The sequence below is a fragment of the Streptopelia decaocto genome (genome assembly GCF_964273445.1).
Source record: "Streptopelia decaocto genome assembly, chromosome: 5".
Classification (NCBI taxonomy): domain Eukaryota; kingdom Metazoa; phylum Chordata; class Aves; order Columbiformes; family Columbidae; genus Streptopelia; species Streptopelia decaocto.
Window position 1 is genome coordinate 19,032,779 of NC_138659.1, and position 26,435 is coordinate 19,059,213.

The following is a 26,435-nucleotide window of genomic DNA, read 5'->3' on the forward strand; positions in this document are numbered from 1 at the left end:
ACTGCAGTCTTTTAAAAGCATTCATACTGCTCAAGTGAGTGCAAGAAGTGCTTAGATTTGAGGATATAATAATGGCATTTCAAATCCCATGTAAGAGGGGAATTAGTATCTAAAGTTGCATATAAGGCAACCTAGCCAATGATTTGAACCTGTCATTCATAGAATCATTTAGGTTGGAGAAGACCTTTAAGATCACAGAATTCAAGAGTTAATCTAACATTGCCAAGTCCACCACTAAATCATGTCCTTAAGCAGCATGTCTACACATCTTTTAAGTACCTCCAGGGATGGTGACTCAACCACTTCCCTGGGCAGCCTGTTCTAGTGCATGAAATAAACCTTTTGGTGAAGAAATTTTTCCGAATATCCAATTTAAACTTCACCTGGTGCAACTTGAGACCATTCCCTCTTGTCCTCTCACTTGCTACTTGGGAGGACAGGCTGACACCCTCCTCACTACAACTTCTTTTCAGGCAGTTGTAGAGAGCAACCAGGTCTCCCCTTGGCCTCCTCTTCTGCAACTAAAAAACTTCCAGTTCCCTCAGATGGTCCTTGTACAGCTTGTTCTCTAGACCCCTCACCATGCTACTTGTATGATTATAGTGTATATATAGAGGGGAAGAAGAAAAACCTATCTATGGAAGTGTTTCTAGGTGTTCATCTCTAGTGTTTCTCTCACTGTTTCATAGGGCTGTTTTTATAGGACACTAAAAGCTTAATATAGCTTGGATTCAGTGAAAACAAAGAATGGGAGAAAAACTTCAGTTGTGTTTTTTCTCATCTTTGTGGTATTGTTTCAGAATAAGTTCTACTTGGCTGTGGGACAAACAGAATGTGCGGGGTCCCTGTAACCAGCCCCCTCTTTCTCCTTGGTGTAGTGGAATGGCTGCATCTCATGTGGCCCTTTGACAGCTGTAGGTATCTCTCCAGAATCTTAAAATGTAAGCTGTGCTTAAAAGGACGATGCTGGGGGGGGGGAAAAAAAATCATTGAACAGCAAAGAAATAAGTGAGTTATCTTCCACTACCTGATGTGAGATTCCTTCAAAGTAGAAAGAATACCAAATGGGGATGTGCATTGTGTAATATTGAAATTATAGGTTGGCCCAGTGTGTTTCTTCCACACAGCAACCTTCTGAGGCTTGTGGTCTTCTGTAAAATGCAAACTTGAGAGAAAGTGACCCTATCACAACTATTTACTAATACAAAGAAGTGTCCTAAGAAAATTGCTGTTCACAAGAATAACAACAGATTAGATTGTATTTAACAAAGCAGTAGAACTGACATGTTTCTATTAAAAAAAAAAAAAAAAAAAGTAACAGAAATGAAAGCAGAACACCTAACAACGGCCTGAAGGAAAAGCCCCTTTGTTAGTGTTCAAGCACCAGAGAATACTTGGCCTGTTTTGAACAGCAGTGTTTTTATAACATGCTTTTGTTGGATCGCAATCTTGTCTCTCTTCTCTGTTTGATCTAAAAGTCCAACTGTGTTAATTTAACAAATTAATGTAATGCATTAAGCTTGTAATATGATTAAAGGTGTTACTAGAACTTTCTATAAAGAATGTTTTTATCCTCATTCTGTTAGGAATTTTTCCCTGCAATTGCAGATATACACAGAACTGTAACTACATCTGGTTGAAAATTTAATCTTTTTTTTTCTCTTTTTTTTCTTTTTTTTTTTTTCCTGTGGGGAAAACACAAATTGTTTTGAAGAAATATATATTTTTCAATGGACATTTTTCCTGGGAAGGCATTGTGCATGAGAAGAATAAAAAATACCCCTTGCTGCCCCAGAATTGTCGATAGCGTGGTGTGTTTGCTGTGTCTCCAGAATGTCGTAGCTCTGTTTTTGTTGGAGAAGGGCCTGGAAACCTGGGTTTCCAATACTCTGTGTGAATGATTGGACTACTATTTATCTGGAAAGCAATCATGCTGCCTGGGCTTTCTCCTCCTCTCTCCTTTGTTATGACCTCCTTTCCCGAAAATAAAATGAAAATAATTTAGACTCACTTCTCTTTAGTCTAACACAGAAAAAAAAGAAAATTCAAAATCTATTTTTATGTGAGAAAGATATTATTTTCTAATCAGTCTTAACTGTAATGCTTCGATCTGTTGTTCATGTTGTCTAGTAAAGAAAATAACAATATAGAGTTTGCCCTTAGCAATGAAGTGGAACTGTCTGTGTATGGAGAGAAAGGTGCCATATCTGTGGCTGAAGAGCTCTGGAGCAATGGAAAATCATTGCATTCATTTCACTCAGTCTTGCAAAGAAGCATCTTGCCGTCTGTGCACTTGTGTATGTACTTAATATTTTGTGTTATTTGTGCATAGTGAAAGCTAGAGCTAATGTTGACGGCTAGAGGGCTGCTTTAAAAAAATACAAAACCAAAAAAAAAAACCAAACCAAAACCAAAATCCATGACACACACACAAAAAGTGGGGAAAACCAAATCATCTTCATAAGGCCAAAGTGACTCTTTATGGGATAATAAAAGATAATTAGTCTGACCCTCTCTTCCATTCATACAAAAACATGCAAAACCTTAGCTTCATTTTATTGTTGACTATTATGGCATCTCTTTTGAAGAACAAATTCTAACTGAAATCAGTAAAGTGTCTTTCAAAAAGTTCAGCATACATGCTAAGATATTGCAGATTATTTTTATGTACTTGAACACAACTATGTCTTCTTTAAAAAAAAAAAAAAAAAGCTTCTATGAGTGTGGAAAGAAAGGTGATGATCGCATCATGCTCCCATAGGATGCACCTCATTTTTAGTACTTGTTTTAATATTCATCACTGAAATAAGTTTTTGGGTGTGCTTCTGAATCATTACTTTGCAAAAAGAAACAGACATTGCCCCACACCTCCAGACGGTTTTCCACCTTGCTTAAAGGTTGGTGCAGTTCTACTTCATTCTTTAGCAAATATCATTTTTAATTAGACTCTTCATTCCAGATAGATGCTCTTCATTTTTAATTCAAGGGAACATGAGGAGTTAGAATTGGCGTATGTTAGATCTCTTTGAAATATTTCAGTCTGTCTTTAAAAACTTACAGGGTTGTAACTTTCTCTTGAAAGGCTGCTGTGGCATTCAGATATTTGTTGGCTGGACTTGAAAGTATGCTTTGGACACTGTTGAGAAAAATCCAGTGCCCCATAAGTGCAATACACAATGAAAGGAAGTAATGCTCACAACCTTTTGTGTATGGATTGCTGCAGACTGCTTTTTCTCTTAATGCTTGCTGTTGGCTGACCTGGAGAAAAGGTAGTTTCTACATTTTATTCCAGTTATCTATGTGAAATTCTTCATTTCGTGTCCTTTTTGGTTTTGCTTTGACCTGCTTTTACAGTCTTTAGTGGTGCCTGTTTAACGTGTGCAGTGAACAGCTGCACCGCTGACTTCCTGCAGATGTTGGGAGCCAGTGTGAGTTTGTAACTGCCTCTGTGATGTTCCACCATGGAAGCCTTGATTTAGGAAAAAGAAAAATCATATTCTCTCATGGATGTCTTCAAATGTCCTGATCTAGAGAAAAACAGTGTGCTATTTTCTGGCACACTCTGTACTGAGCTGTTTGGGATGGTTTTCTTCTGTGGCTCCTAAAGGCATCAGATAAAGTCTGCAGCCATCCAGTAACTGCATGTTCCAAGTTCCTTTTCATATCTACAGCAATCCTGTTAATGTTACCTCTTTTAAAGCTCTTTGTTAGTAAATATCATCAGATAAAAGGCTATGTACTCTGGATTTCTGCTCTGTAAAAGTCCATTAAGTAAACACAGTGTTACCAGCTGTCTTCTGAGCCTAGTTTTACTGAGAGTTTTAGTGTGCTGTTAACAGCTACATGGCTTTTTTGATTTCTTGATTTGAAAGGCAATTTTGCCTATCAGATCACCTTTGTTTTCCTGATTCCTTCATGTACGAACTTGCCTAAAAGAAGAGCCATCTCTAACTCTATTTTCTATATTGTGAGTTCAAAATACCTATTAATCTGATAATAATTTTAGAAAGTGACCATGGCACTGTTATTTTGTATCTGTACTTTAGTATAAGAATTTCATAGATTTAAGATTCCTAATTGAATTTCTTTTCAAGATAAATTTCAGAAAGACAACCCTTAAGCAGACCTGTATCAGTGTGCTTATATGAGATCTTAGCTGGTGATTAGGGCCCCACCTGAAGCGGGGAGTTAAACTGTAGTGGCAATCTTTCACTATGCAGTTGTTTCCAGGACCTGATATCTTTGTATAGGTTTCAGCTGGGTTTCATGTTCTAGCTCTGGAAAAGCATTTTCTGTGGCACATCCTAGTTTGTCTCGTTTCTCTCATCTCTACCATCAAATTCCTATATCATAGGTATATGCGCCTAATGTTGCCAAGTTTGAGTCAGAAATGTAATTAGTGCTCTACGCAGATTTTTTAGAAACTGAGATTGAAAAAGAAACAAATAACAAAATCAGCGCTGCTAGTCAAGAGTTGCAATGAGGTTTTTTTTTCCAGGGGAAAGAATAGTCACAGTAAATCCAGGGCTCATTGATCCTCTTCTCTGTGCTGGTGCATAGCATTCTCTTTTTCTCCTTTCCTTATGCCCCCCCAAAATATCTTGGCTGCAGGCCCCTCCAGTTTAGGGGGAATTCAAAATATGAAGATTGAATCTTCACTCTTTAACTTTATAGTGCTTTTTCTTGCTAAGATAGAATGGAAACCATAAACTAATGGTAAATGTCAACTAACTGCTAGACTTGAAAGAACCAGCAGCTGGCTTCTGCTTATGCAGCAGAGAAACTATGTGGGAGGGAATGTAAAGAACCTCCTCAAATACCCACTCCAATGGTGGGGGGGGTGGGGAGAGACTGTGCTGAATATGAGTTTTAACCTTTAGAATTCTTTTGCTGTTCTCTCATTCATAGACTTGTATGAAAATGCAAAAATAATTGGTTTGTTTCAGGTAAAGGCATCAGACAAAGGTCCCATGACACCTAAAATTAATTTCTGATAAGAAAAGGGGCACTTAATTTGTCTGTATAAATTTTGTGTCTGTTAAAGATTTATTATGAATCTCATAAATGTTTTTTGAAATGTATTTAATGAATAATTACTTTCAACGAGCTTGAGTGTGCCTCAAATCGGATGCAATGTTTCAATGCAGCAACATTATTAACATCGTTAGAGTAGTATTGAAATGGCAGCTCTTAAAAAATGCATCTACCACAAATCTGAAATGATGGGTTTGAGTACAAATAAACAGAGGGGAAATAGATTGGGTGATGTTCATTCATGTGATGCATAAACTGAGATAAAAAATAGTCCACAGATTTATATTAATATAAATTGAGACAAATTCTAGGTTGGTAATGCTGTTTGACCTAAAAGCTGTCTAAGCAAAGCAACTAATGTTTCTTCTATTTCTAGACAGCAGGAAGTCCATACCTGCTGTCAAGGAAGACAAAGGGTTGGTTTGGAGTGTGGTGGTGTGGTTTATTGTTGTTTGTTTCTAGTAACTTATTTTTGCAATAATTGTTAGATCCTCATCACATCTGATATAGAAAACAATACATAGCTTAAGTTCATGGCACAGTGATTTTTAACTTATTGTAAAAAGGTTCAGGGGAAACAGACTAGAAACTAAAGAGAAAAGTTTTTGTCTGAAAATAGTCACTTACAAGACACTTAACTAAGGTATCTTCAAAATGTGGTGGCTGTCTGTCTGGTTTTTAATTGACGAACTTTCTGTATCTGGATACTGGTTTTACTGGGCTGATGAAACTGCTTTCAAGGAATAGTAAATATCATTCAGTATGGGAAGATTGTTTTTACATGTTTGAGGAACAACTCCCAAATGTGGGGGGAAAAAGAAAAAAAAAAAAAAAAATAGAACTCTGCAACTCTGTTATTTCACCTGCTCTTCTTTTAGAAATGTCCTTTCTTGTTTGCTGACAACTCCCACTATGGAGCACTTGTCCCTGGTCCTGGGAATTGCTGTTAACTCCCCAAGATGGGGGTGGGAAATTAGAACTGGTGAGCAAGGGCTGGAAGGGTACCAGCTGGAGGATATTTGTGACAGATAAGAATAACAGGAAGAGAGAGGAAAAAAAGAAATGGTCAGCGCTTCTGCCTTTTTAAAAGTGAGGTGCAGATGACTTGCTGTGATGTTTTTGCAATGTCTTGTTTCCAGACTGCTGGCTTAGTCAGCCACGTCTTTAATTTGCCCAGTCTATAACAACTACTTCTGTTGCTACCACAGAAAGAGAAATTATAGTTTTCAAGCCTTCATTTCATCCCTCTTACCTATAATCCTCAAGTTCCAGTCTGTCTGACCACTTGACTAGGCTTTTTTAATTAGCAGATCTTTTTGGGAGCCTTTAAATATGTTTTGCTTATACAGAAACACTAAATAGGCTTGGAAACTCTTGATGAGATGAAAAACATCCTGCTGGGAGTATAAAATGGCACATAGTGCCTAGAATAATGATTTCTATAATTGAGATTTTCATGTGCTGTATTAGGAGGCATCATTTACCTGAGGTCCTGTTCTTAGAAAAAAAAAAAAAGCTTAGCCGTTTAAAAACTCATCTGTTTAATTCAGTCTCTACACTGTGGTGGTGTTTATTTTGAAGAAGGCTTATGGGCTTGGCATGAAAGCCACAAAGAACCTGAGATGAAAACTACTATTCAAATATTTCTGTGCAATCTGTGGCTCAGATACACTTATTTGATTTGCCCAAATGAGGCAGGTGGAGTTTCATAATGATATTTTCCTTGTACCTAAGACCACTGTGCTGCCTGATCATTTGGCTGAGGTGGCACATTGTTAATGAAGTGCTAATAAGCAGCATAATCTGGGAAGGTATACTCTTCTGTAGAAGGTAGTAGAAGGTAGTAGCTTTCACCATTGCAAGCATCTGAAACCAGCTTATTTTAATCAATTACTAATTGTATGGCACAACCAGCTAATGTCTGGGAGGTACCTTGGAGACCCGATAACATGTTTCGTTGACTTCTGGGTAACCGACACAGAAGATGTTGGTCAAATTGCCCTCCTTTCACTTCATTTGCTGGTCTGCAGCTCTGTGGTGATTTGTCTAGAAGACAAAGAAATAAAAGATTTTCTGTTATAGCTTAGTATATGCTCAGTAGATCAGCCAATAATTGGAAAAAATTGCCAGTGTCACTGTAGAGGTCTGAGTGGTTTTGTACTAATTCTTTCATTTGGATTTTTCAGATGAAATATGTTGTGCTTCAAGCTAGCTCCGAGTGAAATTAGATTATTCAGAATATTAAACTGAGACACAATGCTGTGAATAAGCCTTATATTTTCAATAATTTAAGCTTCATAAATACATATGTCTGTGGTGTTTCGTTTCATGCTGTTCTGGTTTGCTGTTCTTGTGAGATTATTCAGACATATAAAACAATCCAAATTTCCCAGAAAATAAGCTCTAGGATTACTCTCAGTGTTGCAGATAAGTGTCGATAAGATCCTTCTCTGAAAACTCAAATATTAAACCTGTGCACATCAGTCTCTTTCTGTAGTGTAGCTTTGAATTAATTTTCTATCTTAAAGAAAAACAATCCCATTTAAATACTCAAATACAGGTCTTAGGTAATAGTCTGTTCCCTGTTGGTACCATGCACCAATCCTGATGAAATCTGCAAAAATCCTTCAGTTTTTCAATAGCTCTTAAAATTGTTCCATCCTTAGCCTGCAATGTCCAAAGACACTCGAGGAACTACATAAATCACCATGCCCTGTCCCCAAGGTGCAGTGGGTTAGGTGATGGGATTCCCGAAGCCTTCAAAATTCTTGGCATTTGGGATTGAAAATGCCAGGACTCAGGTAACAAATATTTGAGTCCCTTCTTTTAAACCCACTTTATTAAAACTTATTCATCTGAATAAGCTTAGTACCAATTAAGTATGGTATATTAAATCTAAAAAGAAATATTTTCAAATCTACTCTATTCAGTGGTCTAATGATTACTTTTCAAAGAACTCATGGTCTGCAAAATACTGTAATTATACAAGATATGCTTAAGAAGAATGGTCCTTAGCGGTAATTTTCATGTAGTTTCATGGAAGACATTTTGAGAATTTCCAATCCATCTTGTTCACACAGAATCACAGTACGTTAGGGATTGGAAAGGACCTCGAAAGATCATCTAGTCCAGTCCCCCTGCCGGAGCAGGAACACCTAAATGAGGTTACACAGGATGGTGTCCAGGTGAGTTTTGAATGTCTCCAGAGAAGGAGACTCCACAAGCTCCCTGGGCAGCCTCTTCCAGTGTCTGTCACCCTTACTGAGAAGAAGTTTCTTCTCATATTTAAGTGGAACCTCCTATGTTCCAGTTTGTACCCATTGCCCCTTGTCCTATCATTGGTTGCCACTGAGAAGAGCCTGGCTCTCTCCTCCTGACACTCACCCTTTACATATTTATAAACATTAATGACATCACCCCTCAGTCTCCTCTTCTCCAAACTAAAGAGACCCAGCTTCCTCAGCCTTTCCTCATAAGGGAGGTGCTCCACTACCTTAATCATCTTTGTTGCCCTGCGCTGGACTCTCTCCAGCAGTTCCCTGTCCTTCTTGAACTGAGGGGCCCAGAACTGGACACAATATTCCAGATGCCATCTCACCAGGGCGGAGTAGAGAGGAAGGAGAACCTCTCTCGATCTACTAACCACCCCCGCTTCTAATACACCCCAGGATGCCATTGGCCTTCCTGACCACAAGGGCACGGTGCTGGCTCATGGTCATCCTGCTGTGCACCAGCATCCCCAGGTCCCTTTTCCCTACAGTGCTCTCTAACAGGTCGTTCCTCAACTTGTACTGGAACCTGGGGTTGTTCCTGCCCAGATGCAAGACTCTACCCTTGCCCTTGTTATATTTAATTGAATTTTTCCCTGCCCAACTCTCCCTGTCCAGGTCTCGCTGGATGGCAGCACAGCCTTCTGGTGTGTCAGCCACTGACAGTGCACTCTATTCCCTCATCCAAATCGTTGATGAATATATTGAATAGTACTGGTTCTAGTACCAACCCCAGAGGCACTGCACTAGATACAGGCCCCCAAGTAGAGTCTGCCCCATTGACCACAACTCTCTGGCTTCTTTCCTTCATCTATACCTTCTCCATTATGATTAATAGAGGAACATGTAAGTTTGAATTCTTTGAATAGCTTTGAAAAATCTCACATTTGTTATTTGTCTGTTTATAGGACATGAGAAAAAAACCCTGACATCCCTCAGGGAATTAAAGCATAGGGCTTTAATTACATAATGTCCATTAATGCTAATAAATTAAATGCTGAAGACCTATGCTCTACCAGTGCCAACTAAAGCATAAGTCTCCTTGTTTTCAAACCTGGTGCCTGGACATGCAGTCATTAAAATGTAGTGGGTTGCAATGACAGGCATTAGACAAAGATGCAAGATTTCATTTTGAGTTTCAACAGCTTTCATAGGTTAAAATAATTCTAGGATTTGATCTTGAAGTAATCTTTAAAAGCATTCAAATAGGGATAGTGTCAACTGAGTGAGGGAACAGGCCACTATATATGTGAAATCAAGTGACAATATTTTTCAACTGCTGCAGTGTTTCTATAATCTGATATGACTTGAGTTTTCTCTCAAAAGATTGCTTTGTAATGTTAGTCTGAAGAATGAGTTTACCAGCTGTATAAGATAAAGCATGTTTGTAACTCCTTATTCACAAATCCTGTTCTTATTTCATTCTCTGCTCTGTATCTGTCACCTAGTCAGTAACTGTAGACCTTTTATTATTATTATTATTATTTTTAAATACAGTTGTACTGTTAGTCCTTCTGGAATTTGACTCCAGAACTAGGTCTTCTGTTGCAATACTTCTGGAAATCAGACAATCAAATCACTCTTGATCTACATGTTGAAGTGCAGCAGTTCTACTTTCTGTGGGTGGAGTACATGGGAAGGTTGGGATTTGCTTTATAAAAATTGGAAGGAAAAAAAAGTATCAGTAAGAGGATCAAATTGGCAGATGTAGACTTTTTTCACATCTCTGTAGTGAGCCAACATTTAGTATACCTTTATGCTAACACAACAAAAATGTGATAGAGGTTTGGTCTGGTCAAGAATGGAGACCAAATAGGAATAGCTGTGCATGAGGAGGATGGCATTTTATCAGAGCAGATGAGAGGATTTTGTGGCAGCAGGAACATGAGATGAGGAGAGGCTAAGTGATAGTTGGATGGTAAAACGCATAAAAAGAATATAAAGCATTTAGATACTGTCTGGCTATGAAGACCTAAAAAATGTCTGGTCTTAGCAAGTGGGAGGATAGTGGGATCAGACAAAGGAATGTGAAGAAATTTAATGAAATACAAATTTAATGAAAAAGTCAACTTGTAACTAAGTGTATAATATTAAATGTTCGTTCTTGTGTTCCTTGTCCTTCACCTCAGGTGTAAAAAGGAAAACAGGGTTGTTTCTCAGCACAATCTTTGTTTTTTTCTTATATTGTTCTTGACTATCCCAATCCCTGTATAGTAATTATCAGTGTTGATCTCGTGACGTGGTTTTAGTAGTTACTCAAAGGATTACCAACCCTTTCTTTCCGAAGCCCATCAGCAGAGCAGGCTCCAGGAGCAGACAGAAGGGAAGGGCGAGGGCTGGTGGGCAGCTCGCGTGCTCGGAGTGAGATCCATGCCGCAGCCTCGTGGCCTGGGGAGCTGCCCTGCTGCTCTGCCTGCCCACCATGCTCTCCTCCTCTAGAGAGCTCTCGGCACTTGTGTTTTATCCTCGATTGCAAACCTATTAATTCAGGGCATCGATCACTTTTGTAGTATTTTTGTTATGTAATGTTTCTTATGTCTCTTTTTTATACTGCATCAGTGTTTCTGCTGAAAGGCTTTGGCTGAATTAGAGGGGCTCTGCCACCAGATATGTAGAAACAGCCTCACATAAGAGAGAAAAAAGGGCTATTATAAAGCAGAGAGTTTGTAAGAATGCTGTATATTGGTGAGCGTTTTGAAAACCTTACTGATGACTAAGCCTCCATTTTACACCTCTGCTTCCCAGTTCCCAGTCTGGTGGGAGCTCATGTTATTTTTAACAGCAGCTACTTTTGCCACTGAGTCCTAATGGACTGGAATCACTCTGAATAATTCATATTTTTTAATCTTATATGCTGTTGTTGTAAATATTCTTTTTTATTTTTAAATTAATGAGAAACTTGGATTGTCTCACATCTTCCCACAATCAGTTTCACTTTTTCCCAATTTTCTGACCAGTTTCAAAGAGAAATCTTGTTCTCCCTATTCCTTCCACTCTGTTTGCCTGCGTTCACCTCGCTCCTGCTCTCCCTGCTCACAGGCAGACCCGTTCCAGCTCAGTGATGGGTGCCAGTCATGATAACATAACAAGCCAAAAGTAGTAAACTTGCTATGAAAAGCTTGCAAACTTGGAAGTGCTTAGGTGCCAGGGTTTTAAACTCATTGCAACTTTATTAATGACACCCTGGGGGAAGAATCTTTTAATAGTAAACACATTCAAACAGATTTGAGCTGAAAAAGCTGGATTTACTTTGCTTTGGTTGCATGTGTACTACAACATTATCAGGAGATGATTTAGAGCAACAGTGGTGAACTCTTAGCGTGGATCGTGTTGAACTGAAGGTTCTCTATGACTGAAAATGTTTTTTTTTCCAGCCTTAGGGAAGCTTCCTCCCTCCCACCCCTTGTAGCACTTCGCAGTTTAAAAAGAGCCATATGTTAAACAGCATTTGTTGAGCTTACTGAATAATCAAATATTATTTCATTTTTTCTTGAAACATTCATTCCTACTCTGCTTTTGAAACAACACACGTGCTAGTGTGTGATTCTTCTCCCTGGTAGTTTCTACATGAAATCTCTTTTCCCTGAGAAAATGGAATCTTTGTGTCTTTGTCTCCTCACTAGCTTTCAGGCATGTCGAGGCACTGGAGAGGAGGGGCCTTGCGCTCATTTGTCAGCTTCTCTTGCATCTGTAATTTTTGTCCACTCAGCAGTACTGGAGGGGCTTAGAAAGGGGGGAGAGCTCGTAGCTGTTGAAAGTTAAACTCTTGAAATAATTGCTGGACTGTAACAGTTTGGGAAAGGGGTGTGTAGGGGAGAAACTACCAATGTTTCAGCTAAACACAGCTTTAGGTTTAAGGTTTTAGCAACTCTCCATTTGATGTAATTGCATGCCTTTCCCCCATATACCTGTACAGCCAATGGTAACTGCGTTTATAGGCTTGTTTATTGTGTGTTGATAAACTGGCTTTTTTTTTTTTTTTTTTTTGCTGGTGTTCAAGAGCTGGTTCTTTCCAATCACCAGCTTAATTTGAAACATTTCAAGTAATCTCTAACTTTTGTCCTAATCCTCTGCTGCAATCTTCCTTCTCAGACCTTGCGCTTTCATCTCCTTGTATAATGTAACCAAACAGAAATCTGTTAATTTTTTTCTTATTAGAGGACAGATCTCTTCATACTAAAGAAAGAGTTTTTCGTCTTCAGCTTTTTATGGAATATTAATGTTGATCTCTCCTCTTCGTTTCAGTAGGCTATTTAAGCTTGGGGCTCATACTGTGAGCCGTTAATTAATCAGTGTGACAGATGAAAAAAGTATCCAACTATGAAAGAAAACCTAAGTTCGGTGACTAACAATAAGGATGGGAACCTGAGTGATTGAAAGGATTTCTTTTCTTTTGTGAATGTGTGATAAGGAGTCTTAAGCTGTTTGAGGTAACGATGTTTTTTTGCTCAGTTTGTGTCTTTGCACAAACATTAAAGGGCTCATCAATATTTGTCTTGAAAAGTCTAGACAGGAGTTAAAAGAACCTCTCCTGCAGTTTGAAGAGATCCTGTTTCCCATAATTAATAACAGGAAGCAAGTAAATAAGGCTTTACTGACAAATGAAACTGCAACAGTACATGTACCCAGAAACATTAGCTCCTAGCTGAGAAATGTAACTGAGGTCTGTTGGGTTTAGTGTACAGGAAAAGATTGCTGTGGAAATGCATTAGAGCTTTGCTCAAGTCTAATTTGGTTATGCGATAGCATTCTGAAAGTCCAAAAGTAACGATAATGAATTTTAATTATTGAGAGTGATTCCTGACCTTTGTTTACATCTGTGTTATAGACTAAGAACTCTTCCCCCATCATTATTTGAAACTCTTTGAACTCAAAAGGAGATTTTCATGTTTACTTAAAAGCTACCAGAAAGCATTTCAGACATTTCCTGGAACAAACTGTGTGTATATATATTTTAGGAAGATAAGAAATGAAAGGAAACTTGAGGAAAAGCTTTTAATTTTCTTCTCTTCTGAAGATAGTATTTTCCCTTCAAAGATACTTTTTCAGAAAGTAGTTGGAACCCTTTTCTCCCCCTCCTCAGATCCTCTTGTTAAAATCAGTTAAACAACAAAAGGGGAGGTAGATCCTCATCTCTTCTGTACAAGTGTAAAACCAGAGCAGTGCTATTTATCTCACTGAGCTGTTAAGATCATTTCAGTAACTCCACATTGCAATGACAAAAATTCAGTCTTGCCCTTGCCTGCCATACTTATGACTTTCTTTAGTTTTTGGGCTACAAGGAGGGGAGGTTGAAGGGGGTGAAATAGGAAGAGGTGGTTAGGAGGGGGTGGTTGTTTTCCTGGGGAACAGCAATGACTGAGTATTCAGAAGCACTGGAAAGCACATTTAACTCCTTGTTTGTGGGGGACCTTAAGTCTGAGCTTGTTGAATTATGGGTTCATCATGGGCATGTCAACTATATGATACAACTGTATAATACAGACTGCATGTCATCTTAGTGCTGGCCTTGAAAAGAAAAGTGAATTTGTTTCACTGATTCATAGATATACTAGACAGTAAATTCCTACTTCAGCTGTTTAATTTACAGTTAACTACTATTTTTTTTCCCCTGTAGAAAGCTCTACAGCTCATCTACTAAAAATGACAAGATAGGCCAAAATAACCCTATTTGTAGAGCTAATGTTTTTCCCTTTTCTGTACATTTTAGAAGATTAACAGCCGTTGCTGTACAGGAGCATGGTGATGAATACTAAATAGTCCGTCCATAAGGCATTTTGGAAGGAATTCAGTAAATTCAAAGATATCCTGACATTGTAGCCCATAACTTCATTTATTTTTTCCACTGACTATGAAAGCACTATGCATAGTAGCACTATGAAAGCAAGAGACTATATCCAAAGAGAAGAAACAGTATTTACAATACCTTGTCAGGTTAAAATGTTTAGTGTCTGATGTGCTTTTATTGTTCACTGAGTAAATGAGAGATTTGAGCATGTCATCCTAACTTTAAGTACAGGCTTTTTCTGTTTAACTCAATGACATTATATATTTTCATAGTTCATAATTGGACTTCTGTTATTTTCTAAATGCATTTCCCTGCCCTGCTGAGTACTGAGCTCTGTCCCATTGAATCATGCACGCCAGTATCCAACTAGACTTACAGCTCTTAAAAGCGACAGTTTATGGAAAATGGTGCTACTTGACACAAGTTCTTGGGTTCTTACTGCAAATAAATATCTCTGATGTCACTTCAAATGACTATAGTAATAGGAAAAAGTCAGAAAGACAACTGATGAAGGTCTTCTTTCAGGGTGACTGTAAGTTATTATGTCAAGTTTTTTTGCTAGCTCAGAAATGTAATAACTAGTTGGCTCCTGAGAGACGTTTTTAGTGCACAAGGTGCATTTTCTGTACTACAAACGAAAGTCACGTTACACAGCAAAGCTTTGAAGAAAATTGTGTGAATTTTTCATTTATTTGGGACCCTTGAAAATCAGGAGTTTATATGTTGCACATGATAAATCTAGGGTTACAAATTTCTCTAATCAAAAATAAAACAATATACAAGACTCTTTAATAAACAATTTGAGTATCTTCAATTGCATATCCCGAAGAGAACTTTACATGTGAAGCCTAATCTTTGTATTCAGCTTTTGATGTGTATTTTGCATAACTAAGGGAGAAATTTTCATGTTTAGGGTACTTCTTTTAGAAAGAAAGGTGATCCATCAGTGGACAGTTTGAATTCTCCGAATTGTCAGATTATACATTACTGGTATTGTGTGTACTGGTACATGGAGATTAATGAAATACATATTTCAGAGGGATTAACAAGTATAGTAAATAATAGAATACTGTAAAATAAGGTTACTGATATAGACCCAGTTTAATCTAAAAGATGCTAATATGAAAAACTACAGTCCTAACAGGGCTGGCTATTGGTAGCAGAATTCTGTTATCTTAAACCTTATAGGTACATAGTTGCCAAATGAAACTCTCTTGATAACTAGTAGTTTCCAGGATATTATCTAGATTTCCTGTTTATATTATGTGGCATTGGAAGTATATTCTTGTGCCTTTTTCCAAAAGAATGAAGACTGTTTTTAATAGGGTATTATCCAAAACCCACTCTGTTGAGGTTGTAAGGTTCAAAGTAACTGTAGGTACCCTGATAATGTCACACCTTTTAACACCATTTTTCTTTTTACCTTCTAGGATTTTCAGTTACTTTGAGCATATTTTACTTTGTGTGCATTTGGGATTAGACCTGATGCATTCCTTCTCCAGTATTTTAAAATATTTTCGATTATCTAATTTACTTAAGGGTAAAGAGAAGTTTATTTCTGATTCAGTTGTAGGCTCCTTATATGAAATCTTACTAGAATAAAAAGGAAGGAAAATGCATTTGCATTCAACTTCAAAGTTTCTAATTACATTCCAGACTATTATGTAAGTATTCTAAGGGTTTATTCTTATAGTGCTTCACATTAGGGTAGGAACTGTTTTGCAAATCCCTCACAGTTGGTTTTTCAAATCAACTCACAGAAGCTGAGCTGCTCTGCTTATTTCTTTCAAGCAAAACCCTAATTTTGGCACACAATTTTAAAAAGGTATTCCCATTCATCCTTCTTTTAAAGGAAATAATAATTGTATAGTTGAAAATACTGTAAATTACTGTGAACATGTGAAAGTAGACACATAGAGATGGATTATGCCATTGTTCTAAATGCTGATTCTGAAAGGACAGACTTTTGCTTTACATACAACAATAATTTAAAAACAAAAGTAAAATTTCTTGCAATACCAATTTCAACCATCAGAGACTCAAACTTCCATGCACGACAGTCAATCAGAGGAGACAGTACTCCTACAGTAAGAAATTGCATCTTTTTTTGACAGCACAGTAAGGGAATGCCTGCTGCTATTATGTCTTCAGGCCCTGTTTTAAGCTCAGACTCATCAAATCAATGTGTATGACGTTCGTACTCCTTTAAATACAACTTCCTGTATTTTACTGAAAAGCCAGGAGATGGGAATATGAGATGATGAAACTGTTTTTTTGTTTGTTTGCTTAAAAGTTTTCATAAAGCTTTTTATAACTAACTTGGTTTCCTTCTGTCCAGGAGCATTATTTCTCCAAGGTAACCTAAACATAATGTGACCTATTAAAGAAGTGGATTTTTTGTTTTTATAGTAAAGCATCTAGGAAGGCAGGATAAAGGTCAAGGATATTTTCCTCTTCCACTGTGGTGGGGTTTTTGTTGTTGTTTGTTTGTTTTGGGTTTTTTTTTGTTGTTTTGTTTTTGGTTTTTGTCATTGTAATTAGCCAGTTTGTTTGATTTTTAATTTTGCATCTTTTCTTAGCTTGCATACTTGACACAGATGCAGTAGAAGCCTTCATTGATGATACAGGAAGGGATTTTTGGTAAATAAGAAAACCACAGACTTGACCCCTTTTTTTTTTCTTTTTTTTTTTTTTTTGCCAGGGTCTGTATGATATTTCTTCATTCAGTAAAGTTAATACAGCAAGTGGGACTGGTATGGGAACTTGTTTCATGAGTACATTAATCATAGCCTTCAACAAGAAATTTTGAGTAAATAATTTTCTTTGCAGTGTGTCAAGTAATATTTTGGTGCATGTAGTGAGTCTTGCTCTGGGTAGTAGGGTATAGAATACCTTCATTTTACTAATTAAATTAGCGTATATAGACATGACCATGTAAATGCTCCATGCCTTCAAGTTAGGACATGAAATACTTTTCAACAGTTCAACTCCATCTTGCTTAACTTTCAGAATTTAATTCTGCTCTTCCTCTGCAATTAGGTCAAAAAGGTGACAACCAAAAACTTATGGGGGCATATGTTATTGTAAACTGAGTCTTGAATTGTTGAAAGAATTTGGTCTTTGGTTCTGTTCCTCCATCACATTTCGCTCCGATGATGGTGGCAGAACAATGCACACCCTGGCAAATGTCACTGCCACTGCAGATACTATAGTAGTGATGTTCGCTCATTGAAGTGGTTTAAACAGTTCATTTTAATTATTTTAAACAGGAAAAAAAGCTTTAAATAATTCTGTATTAATAAAAACCAGTGTACCTCATGACACTGAGTTCTGACATTACTGGAGTGTTCTATGGCTGTAGACAAAATTTCTTTCTGCAAACACAAGTGGTTTTTGGTGAACTGAGACCTGCCCTGTGTTCCTTTTGTTACTTTATTTGATTTGCTGTTAATAACTTTTTCCTTCTTAAATACATACCTATGTATATTTTTAGTCATTATTTCTTTAAAACTCCTATACTGGTCCTTCTACCTTAAAATGCATACAGAACCTTGTATAAAAATCAATGTAATAAAAAGCAAAAAAAAAACCCAACCAACCAAACAAAAACCAAAGAAACACCTAGATTACTAGAATGATTTGAAGTATATAAAAAAGTAGAATGTATTCAAGTTATACTGATTTTTTTTTTTCCTCCTAAAAAAAAACCCTGAAGACATCTAACCTTCACAAGACACCTATGAAATTGAATTTGAGGCCAGAAGAAATTTTAGTTAATCTCCACCTTTTATTCCTAAGCACATTGTCATATATTTGACTTGCACTTGATAGAGGAAGATATATATTTGTTAAATATTTACATTGTTCTCTCTTAATCATGGAAACCTTTCTAATTTTATGGGGTTTTGTCTTTGTAAAGAAATAACTATATTATTTGTTGGACAATATTCATTTTTATGATACTCTAATAAACAACTATCATTTTTTATCTTCTGAGGCAACTTTCTAGTGTTAAAAAACATGAAAATGAGTTCAGTACATGATTCACAGTAAGAAATTTCTTTTAAGGGATTTGTCTTAAGTATTAGCTCAAAATACACACAAGTTTTGTACTTGCTAGAATTTTTTATTCATTTCACACCTCAAACAGATCAATCTTTACTGATCCTCTCAAGCATTTCCCTTTTTTTTTTTTTTCCTAAGCACATGCCTACCCCTCTTAAACAGATACAAAATGGCAGGTGAAGGCTGTGCTAATAGCTGGGCTGTTCTGTCAAATTCCTGTAAACCTGGGCGTTTTCTGGGTGAGAGGTCCCCTGCAATGCCTGACATACAAACAGCACAATCCTGTAACTGCCATAATTTTAGTAACTGTTGAAGATGCTTTTCAGCAAGACTAGCACCTCTAAGCCTTGTTATCTATAATACTATGGTGAATGTTTTAAAGACTCCAGAAAAGGTTATTGAGTGCCCTTTGTTGGCTATGTGTTTGCTTGTCTCTGGTCATAAGCAGAGACTGAGAAGATCTTTACCTTCTCTGGTTTGTTCCAGGTATCATCTATGTTGTGACCATAGAATCTTCTGGCAGTAAAAGAATTATATTAATACGGAGACAACTCTGTCATTCCTTTTCCTCTTGCCCTCAAAATTACACTAATCAAAGTCCGAAAGTCATCCTTCACATCCCCTGAATAAATTTGCATACTGCTTAAAAAGTGCAATATTTCAAAATACCTAAAAAGTGGATTTGGTTCTGTGACATGATAGTTCTATTATTAAAATTAACTGCTTTCTCTGGAGGACTGGTTAGGGCATTTTTTATGTTATATTTACTGGTGTTTCTGGATATTTATTTGAAAAGTTGGCGTGTTTGTCCAAAATGGATGACAAGCTTTTTTTACTAGAAATTATGCAGTAAGTATTGTTGCACGTAGGATTTCTCACAGAAGTTCCTCACAAGCTTGGCACTTAGTTCTGTCTTGGGTGGTTAATTACACCAAGCAACTTTGAGGTAGTTCTGATCCATTCTATTAAATGCTGAATAGTTGTTGTTATTATGCTTGTATGAGGGTGAGATAGAGTAAGATGACTCAATATGTTGAATACATGTGACCACTGAATGCTAGATTGCTAAATTGTTTTAAGACCTTCACATATAGAAATTAATCACTGTGTACCATTCACTGCTATTTTTTAACTGGCAAACTGATAAATATTTCCTGACCACAGGTAAGCAGAAAACTTACTTTTTCCAGCCCACAAAACACTGAGTTCAAAACTAGTTCTGTTCTGCACTAAAACCAATTCTGTTCTGCACCAAATTTCAGTGAAATTTAGGAAGAATGAAGAGATCTGTCTAGAATAGTCTATTTGCTGTTGAATGGGAAACAGCTATTTTGGAGTCAATGTGTCTGGTTTTGACTATAAATTCCCTTTTAATCCTTAGAAATGTTTTCCACAGGAGTTGTCTTTATATATGTTACAACCACACATGAAGTTTAACTTCATGAATCACCATCTTCTAGCTTGACAGAAAAGCTGATATTCAAAAACTGCACTACTTGTGAATTAGGAAGCGAACACGAAGTGAAATCTTCTTACATTTTTGGTGAGAAGTGGCATTTGATCCTTGAGGCAAACAACTTCAACCTACATGACACATCACATTACTAGCAAGTGCACCGGCAAGGCTATAAGATGAAATGCCATTTTCTGTTAAGTTAAAAGTAGGACACATTTTTTCCATTTCTGAAGGTTCTATCACTTCATATAGTTGCTTTTGAAAATGCAAAATGGCAGTGGTCCTGTACAGAAGTAATGTATGAATTACAGAAAAGCAGCTTATGCTGAGTAGTGTGGCACCAGAAGATGCCAAGCATTTTATGAGGAGCAAATGCAGCACAGTCGTGAGCAGATTACAGAGCCCACCAAATTTAGTTACGACAAGTCTCTAATTCTTAACTAGAGAGAAGGATTAATAACATATAATTATGGTTATATTTTTATTTTAGCAGGCTTAACAAATATGGTGATCTTGTAGATGGTCAAGATGCTTACTTGGTTTGTTTTAGTTTTGTTAACTTCATGTGTTTTATCAGTATTCCGATCTAGATTACTACTGCCAAGTGTTGAAGGTGATATACAACTGTATGTATGATATACCCTATAAAACCGCCTAGGTTTTTTTTGTTACTGAACAGCAGTGTCCCCAAAATAGTCTCAATTTGCTTTGTTTTATGGTAGAACGAATAAAGGGAAAATAATCTTAATATACTTTCTCTCACAGTCAGATAGTCAGGCAGTCAGATAAAAAGCAAAGAGGAGTTTCATCATTCTGGATCTGGAACAGGAGCCCAGATGAACCTGGGTCTCCTGCTGGCTTCACCAGTAACTTGCTCTTTCCTTCCCCGAAAAAGAGGAAAACTAAGCTTTATAAAAATATTTCAATCAACACTAATAGGTTTTGTTTATTAGATATTTTAATGAAATTCCAGTGTCTATGTTGAAATTGTGTTCTGCATATGAATAAAAAAAGTAAAAGGTAATGGAATGAATCAAGAGGATTTTGTTCTTTGTTCTATAGTTCAAAAAATTGCTTCACTGTAACATTTTTTTGCTGCTGTTTCAATAGCTTGGGCACAATTTTATTTTCAAGAGTTTGAATCAGTGGAAGAAGAGAAACAAAGTAAAAACAAGAAATAAGATGTAGTGAGGAATGTAACTTTAGCTCACAAAAGCTTTTGCTTATAATAATAAAGACTGGAGTTGTAATTAGCTTTTTTTGGAGTGTTTTTCACTCCAGCTGCACTAGACAATACTCTGACTTGTAGTTAATACATACAGACATATCTACTTATTTTCCTTTGCATCGCAGCACATGTACTTCCCTAATTGGCAGCTTGCCATTTAAATGTGGAAAACAATATTGTACTAGCAAGAGGGAGAGACTGAGATTTCCAATGTCTGCAGTGCACAAATATATTAATTACATTAATGAAGAAAGAAGATATTTAAGATATTTCAGTTTGAATTTAGTTATTTGGATCATAAAGTGCTTAGAGCTACAAATAATCAAGTTCCAGTTAGCACTTTGACTGCCCATGCAAGGTTTACTAGTTAGTTTCAGTTGACAGTGGTGGCTCTATGTAGATATCTAGCAAGAATATGTACATTCAGTAAAGCAAATTATTCTTCTCTTAATGCTGAAACTTAAACTGGTGAGATACACCTCTCTCCCAAATGCCAAATAAAATAGTGAAGACATTCTATTTTTTAATAAAGTTAACATCATAGGTAGAAGCAAGATGACTGAATACAATCATTAATATCCCACACTTTCTCACAAATCGGAGAACAACTGGTGTAGTAACGGGAGTTCTCTCAGGCACTGTATTACTGCCCTCTGACGTGGATGTATTGCTAATCTTTTTGAGGATTATTTGGCACCAAGTTTGTGTTGTCTACCTTGGCCAGCATGGTCTAACTTGCAGTAAATCACCTGAATGAATTCTGTCTCCCTTGGAAACTCTTGCTACATCTTAAGTGACACCGATCATTAGTAGAACCAACTAATTCTAGATCTTGTCTGAGAAGTCAAACATTTCCACTATAAAAAGTCAATTTGCACATAAAGCTTATATGGAACCAAAAATATTTAACTAAATTCTAGAAGTCAGGATTTTTTTTCAGTTATTCTTTTTAAACAAGGGTCCTGCACGTGTTTCTTGTCTTAAAGCCACAGAAATCCAAAATCTTTTTAAAAGTGCTTTCAGGTAGTCTCAGTTTAGGACTTCAGTTTCCTGAAGTCCCTTTTTCTGTTTAGTGCATAACAAGTGTTTATAGTCATTCGGGTGTTTCAGATGATGGAGTGAGGTACCTAACATTTTCTGTTAATAATTACAGACAGAAAAGTATTGTGTATTTTGGACTCTGTGCCTGCCAACATAAGGAACTGAATGAGTAAATTTTGAGTACTCAAAAGCAATGCCTTTCTAGACAGAGTATTTGAATTAGACAGACTTCGGAGACTTTCTGACATAGGCTGTCTGCAATAGCTTGCATAAATCTGTGCTGAATGAATACTCAAGGACAATTATTTGAAAAGAGTTGATAGAAGTACTGCCAAATGAAACAAATGATTCTTTATTAGTTCTGCAAACCCAAGGTGGACATCAATGAAACTTAGTCACTAATATATTAATGATATCATTAGAATGATAGGAACAGTGGGGTGCTACATTAAAAAAAGCAAAGTTTGATCGTCTCTATTCCAATCTTACATTTAATAGTTCTTATCATTAATTAGGGTGTTCACTACCTTGCCTGCTGTAAGCAGCTAGAGGCGACACTATTGAGTCCTTATAATTCACTGGTTTAACCATCTATATGATCTCCATAGGTTTAAATAAAATCTCCAACTGATACAGCTAACCTTAAGCCCAGCTTTGCTGTGAACTGATTAGGTTCCTCCTGCAAGGAACTCATTCACTTCCAGAATGTAAGCTGGAGCACATTTCTTCCTCCTTTGCTCCTTTTGTTTCCAAATACAGCAGCCCTGATCCTCTAGATAGGTTTTGTCAACTGAAACAACACAGCAGGTAAACAAATTTTCCAGGCAATGAAGTGATCTTTTAAGCATCATCAGTAGCCTCTTAAATTCTTTTGATTCAGGTGTTGGTGTGAAAATCCTGATGTCATATGCTTTTCTGGCCCACTTTTATCTAACTGCACCCTGGGAGCTGGCTGGTAAATATGGTAACACTAAAGAGTGAACACATTTCAACAGAGTTCAGAAGAAGTCAAATGGTGTAATTTAATCTCCTTTATCAGTCCCCCAGTTCCCCCGAATTCTCTTTGTCTGTTCTTATCAGCCAAATCTATAAAGTCTCGTTATACAGCTCTGATTCTGACTAGTCCCTCTTCCTGGTCCAGTTCCAGAGATTTCTGATGGGAAAACAAATCTTGAAGAATCTTAACTCCGAAAAATAAAATGGGACTTGAGATTCAGCAACCTGATTTTTAAAATGATATGATCACCCATATGTAAATTTTAAATCATGTTTGCCCTGCTTTGTTTTATGTTTATCTCCAAATCTCTGTATTTACTTCTCCATCTTCTTGCCTAGCAGGTAAAATCCATTCACTTTGCCAAGTGCTCAAATGAAGAAATCTATTTTATTAGACAGCTAAAAGGACAGCTAGCAAATACTTAAAATAACTCCTTACATTTGAAGTTTCTATGATTCTCTTTCAGCCTGAAACCAGTTCTATTAACTTTTCACAACAAGCCGCTTACTGAATATTTGCTTCTACTAGCAATCCTTTAATAAATACAGGAAATACCTGTTAGTCAGTGTTACAGGACAGTGGGTGAATCATACTTGTGAAGAAATAAATGTAAAAAGTGTTTGAATAAGAAATGTTATTAACTGGCATTTGAATTTTCATTCAAGAGGAGTGAGAGAAATGAGATGTTCTTTCGGCATCAATGAGACAGATTAGTGCTGCTCTCTTGTAGAAAAAGCTTACTCACCATTTGTTTTGAGGAGATACTTTGTAGGTTTTTGTTAATCTCAGTGAAAGGTGAAGTTACCAGCTCTGGAAGGCAAAGATGCCCAACTTCCATTTGCCTCATGGCAAATTTGCACATTCATTTTTAAACAATATGGAAGCAATTTGAGGATGAAAATGAGTGTTCTTGTGAAAAAGTCTGTTTTAATGTTTCTTTTCACCGCCATGTTTAGGAAATGTGTTCTTGATTTATCAAGATAGGTATTATGACAGCTAAGAAAATGAATGGCACTGTAGGAGGGCGTCATTGTCTGCTTGTCTTTCTTAGAGCAGGATAAAATGTGAGACTTTTCTGAGGCTATGGGAAATAAGTTTTCAGTACATTAAATGTTTTGACTTTTAACTAGAAGGTTGAGTTCTGCAGTGCCACCATCTTTTAAAGATTAAGTCCACATGGCACTATATGGAATACAATATCCATTGTTCATAATTCTTGAATAACTTGGAATCATGTGTTAACATGATGAAACCAGATGGGATGTTCAAACACCAAACTCCATTCAGTCCTAGCCAGATGTCTTTCTTGGAGGATGGGGGAGGGATCCTCCAAATAGCAATGTCAAAAAAGATAACAACAGTCAAATTTTGAGCAATTGATACAAGTGATAAATACGTGCTATTGGCTATTCAGTAATTGTTTATCTGCTTTTAGGTGAGCTTGGTCTGATTTAATCTTCTCGCTTCAGATGTAGATGTATCATCTGATCCAAAATGTGTGCGTGGTTTTATTTTGTTTTGTGATTTTTGTTTTGGTGGGTTTGGTTTTTTTTCGTTTTGTTTTTCCTCCTTCCACAACTGAAGTAAGACGAAAATTAACTTAGCAAGTACAGTGGGAGATACAGGGTTTGCTTTTGTGGCTTAACTAGCATCTTACAAAGAAAATAAAATGGGAAAAGAGGGCAGTAGAGAACGAAGTAGGTGAGTTGAAAGTAAGCTGTAGAATTAAAAAAAAATGCTGAGCAGTCACTCAGAAAGGTTGTATCTCTAAGTTAGATTAACTAATGTTTCTATAATGACCCAGCTATATGTGTAGCTATGTTTGCATTAAAATGCATGGCTATCTTCTCAGTCTTAAAAACCAAACCAAACCAAAAACTTTTCAGTTATGCTACCTTTGGCCCTTACACAAATTCCAGTACAGTGGGCTTGCAGCAGTGTGGAGAGACTGTAAATATGTTTAGACAGCTGGTACAGTTTGAGGCCTTTTTAAGGAAATGGAAAACAATACAGAAGTTCTTAATTCAGAAATATTCTCATATAATGAGAAATGGCCAATGTGTTTCAATGCAGAAGGCCTTTTTCAGTGAATCTTATTGCTTGTCACAAAGTATGAGTGTTCAAACAGAACAATTGAGGAGCAGGTCTTCTCCCCCACGTTTCTCTTTTATGCTACGTTAACCTCACTTATTTTACATTTCTACAGTAGAAGAAATGCCAGCCAAGTTTCGTTTCTAAATTTAAAGATACTGGATGATAGATCTTTGGCAAGGAGGGATGCACAATTCTAGTCTTCCTTATGCTAGCCACCTCTTGTTGTAGAGAAAAGGAGAAAAAGGAGCACAAAGTTCTTAGTGATCTTGTAGCCAAAGGCCACAACCCCATCTCCCATAAAATTCTCAAATTTTATTGAATGTCTGTTCTCCCTTTGCAATGTCCAAAACCACACAGTGAATCCTGAGGGCATCCAGCAGGAAATCATTGCTGTCTATACTGTGTAAATCCCAAAGAATGGAAGAAAAGGACAGGACATGGGCACCGTGTAGTGCTGTGTTCAGCAGAGACCCATTGAAGGACAACAGAGTAGAGAGCTAGGTCTCAATGCAATGAAAAGTTTGTGAATTCCGCCAAGTCCCTCTGGTGATTTTAGAGGCCGTGATGTTCTCATGATCTGTGTATGCAAGGGATCAGTCTCCTTCTCCCGGGGATGTTCCATGTGTCTTGGAAACACGTGATGGAGTCCTAACCCATGGAATCCTGCTGGGATGATGCTTAGTGTGATCCCCTGGGCTAGTTGCTACAAAGCGACCTGCATGGGTACAGATGTGTTGTCATCTCCCTTGAGGAACCAAGTCCAGCAGTTATGCGATCAAGAAATATGTTGGTGAACTTGATGCACATTCAATGTTAGTACCTGTTTCCTTTGACATATTTCTTAAAGTTCAGGAATTTTCATATCCTACAAATTTAAACAAAAAAACCCTGCAAAACTGCAAAAAAAAACCTGCTTAATTCTTCTTTGAAAAAGACATGAGCTTTATTTAGCTTTTTAAGTAACTCAGGTTTCACTTCACTAATGTGGCAAACAGATTACTTTTTATTTTTGTTTTTTTTTTTTTCTTTTTTTTTCATGGAAAGGTTCTTAATTAAGTTACCTAAATTTTGCCACTGAACCTGAAAAATTCAGCTAGAATACCGATGCTGATAGAATAGTCATGATGAATGACTCTCTAAATTACATTACGTAAACTTTGTATCCCGAATATAGGTACAAAACTGACAGAAGATATTGGCTAGCAGGATCTTTTTTTCTCTTTTGTTTAAATGATGTTTTCTAGAGTTGGAATAAGGATTTAACCATAAAACAGTAAAACTTAGTAAAAATAAACAGATAAAACTGAAAAATAAAGTATGAGTCATAAATGAGATGAGGAAAGAGGAAGCTGGGATTTAGAAACAAAATGTCAGATGAATCCCACAGATTGAAGTAACAAAGTCCCATATTTTGACGCAGTGAAATTTCATGAGACAATGTTTGCTTTACTGAACTATTTTGC

At 36.8% G+C, this 26,435-nt stretch overlaps 1 long non-coding RNA gene across 3 annotated transcripts in view; it reads right to left on the minus strand.

Annotated features, from left to right (window-relative positions):
* Positions 1 to 26,435, minus strand: part of LOC309439545 — a 64,469-nt gene that overhangs the window by 26,319 nt on the left and 11,715 nt on the right. For all 3 annotated transcript variants that reach the window (XR_014184023.1, XR_014184024.1, XR_014184025.1), the window contains exon 2: positions 6,967 to 7,080. This is a non-coding gene — a long non-coding RNA (uncharacterized lncRNA). The remainder of the gene's footprint in view (positions 1 to 6,966; positions 7,081 to 26,435) is intronic.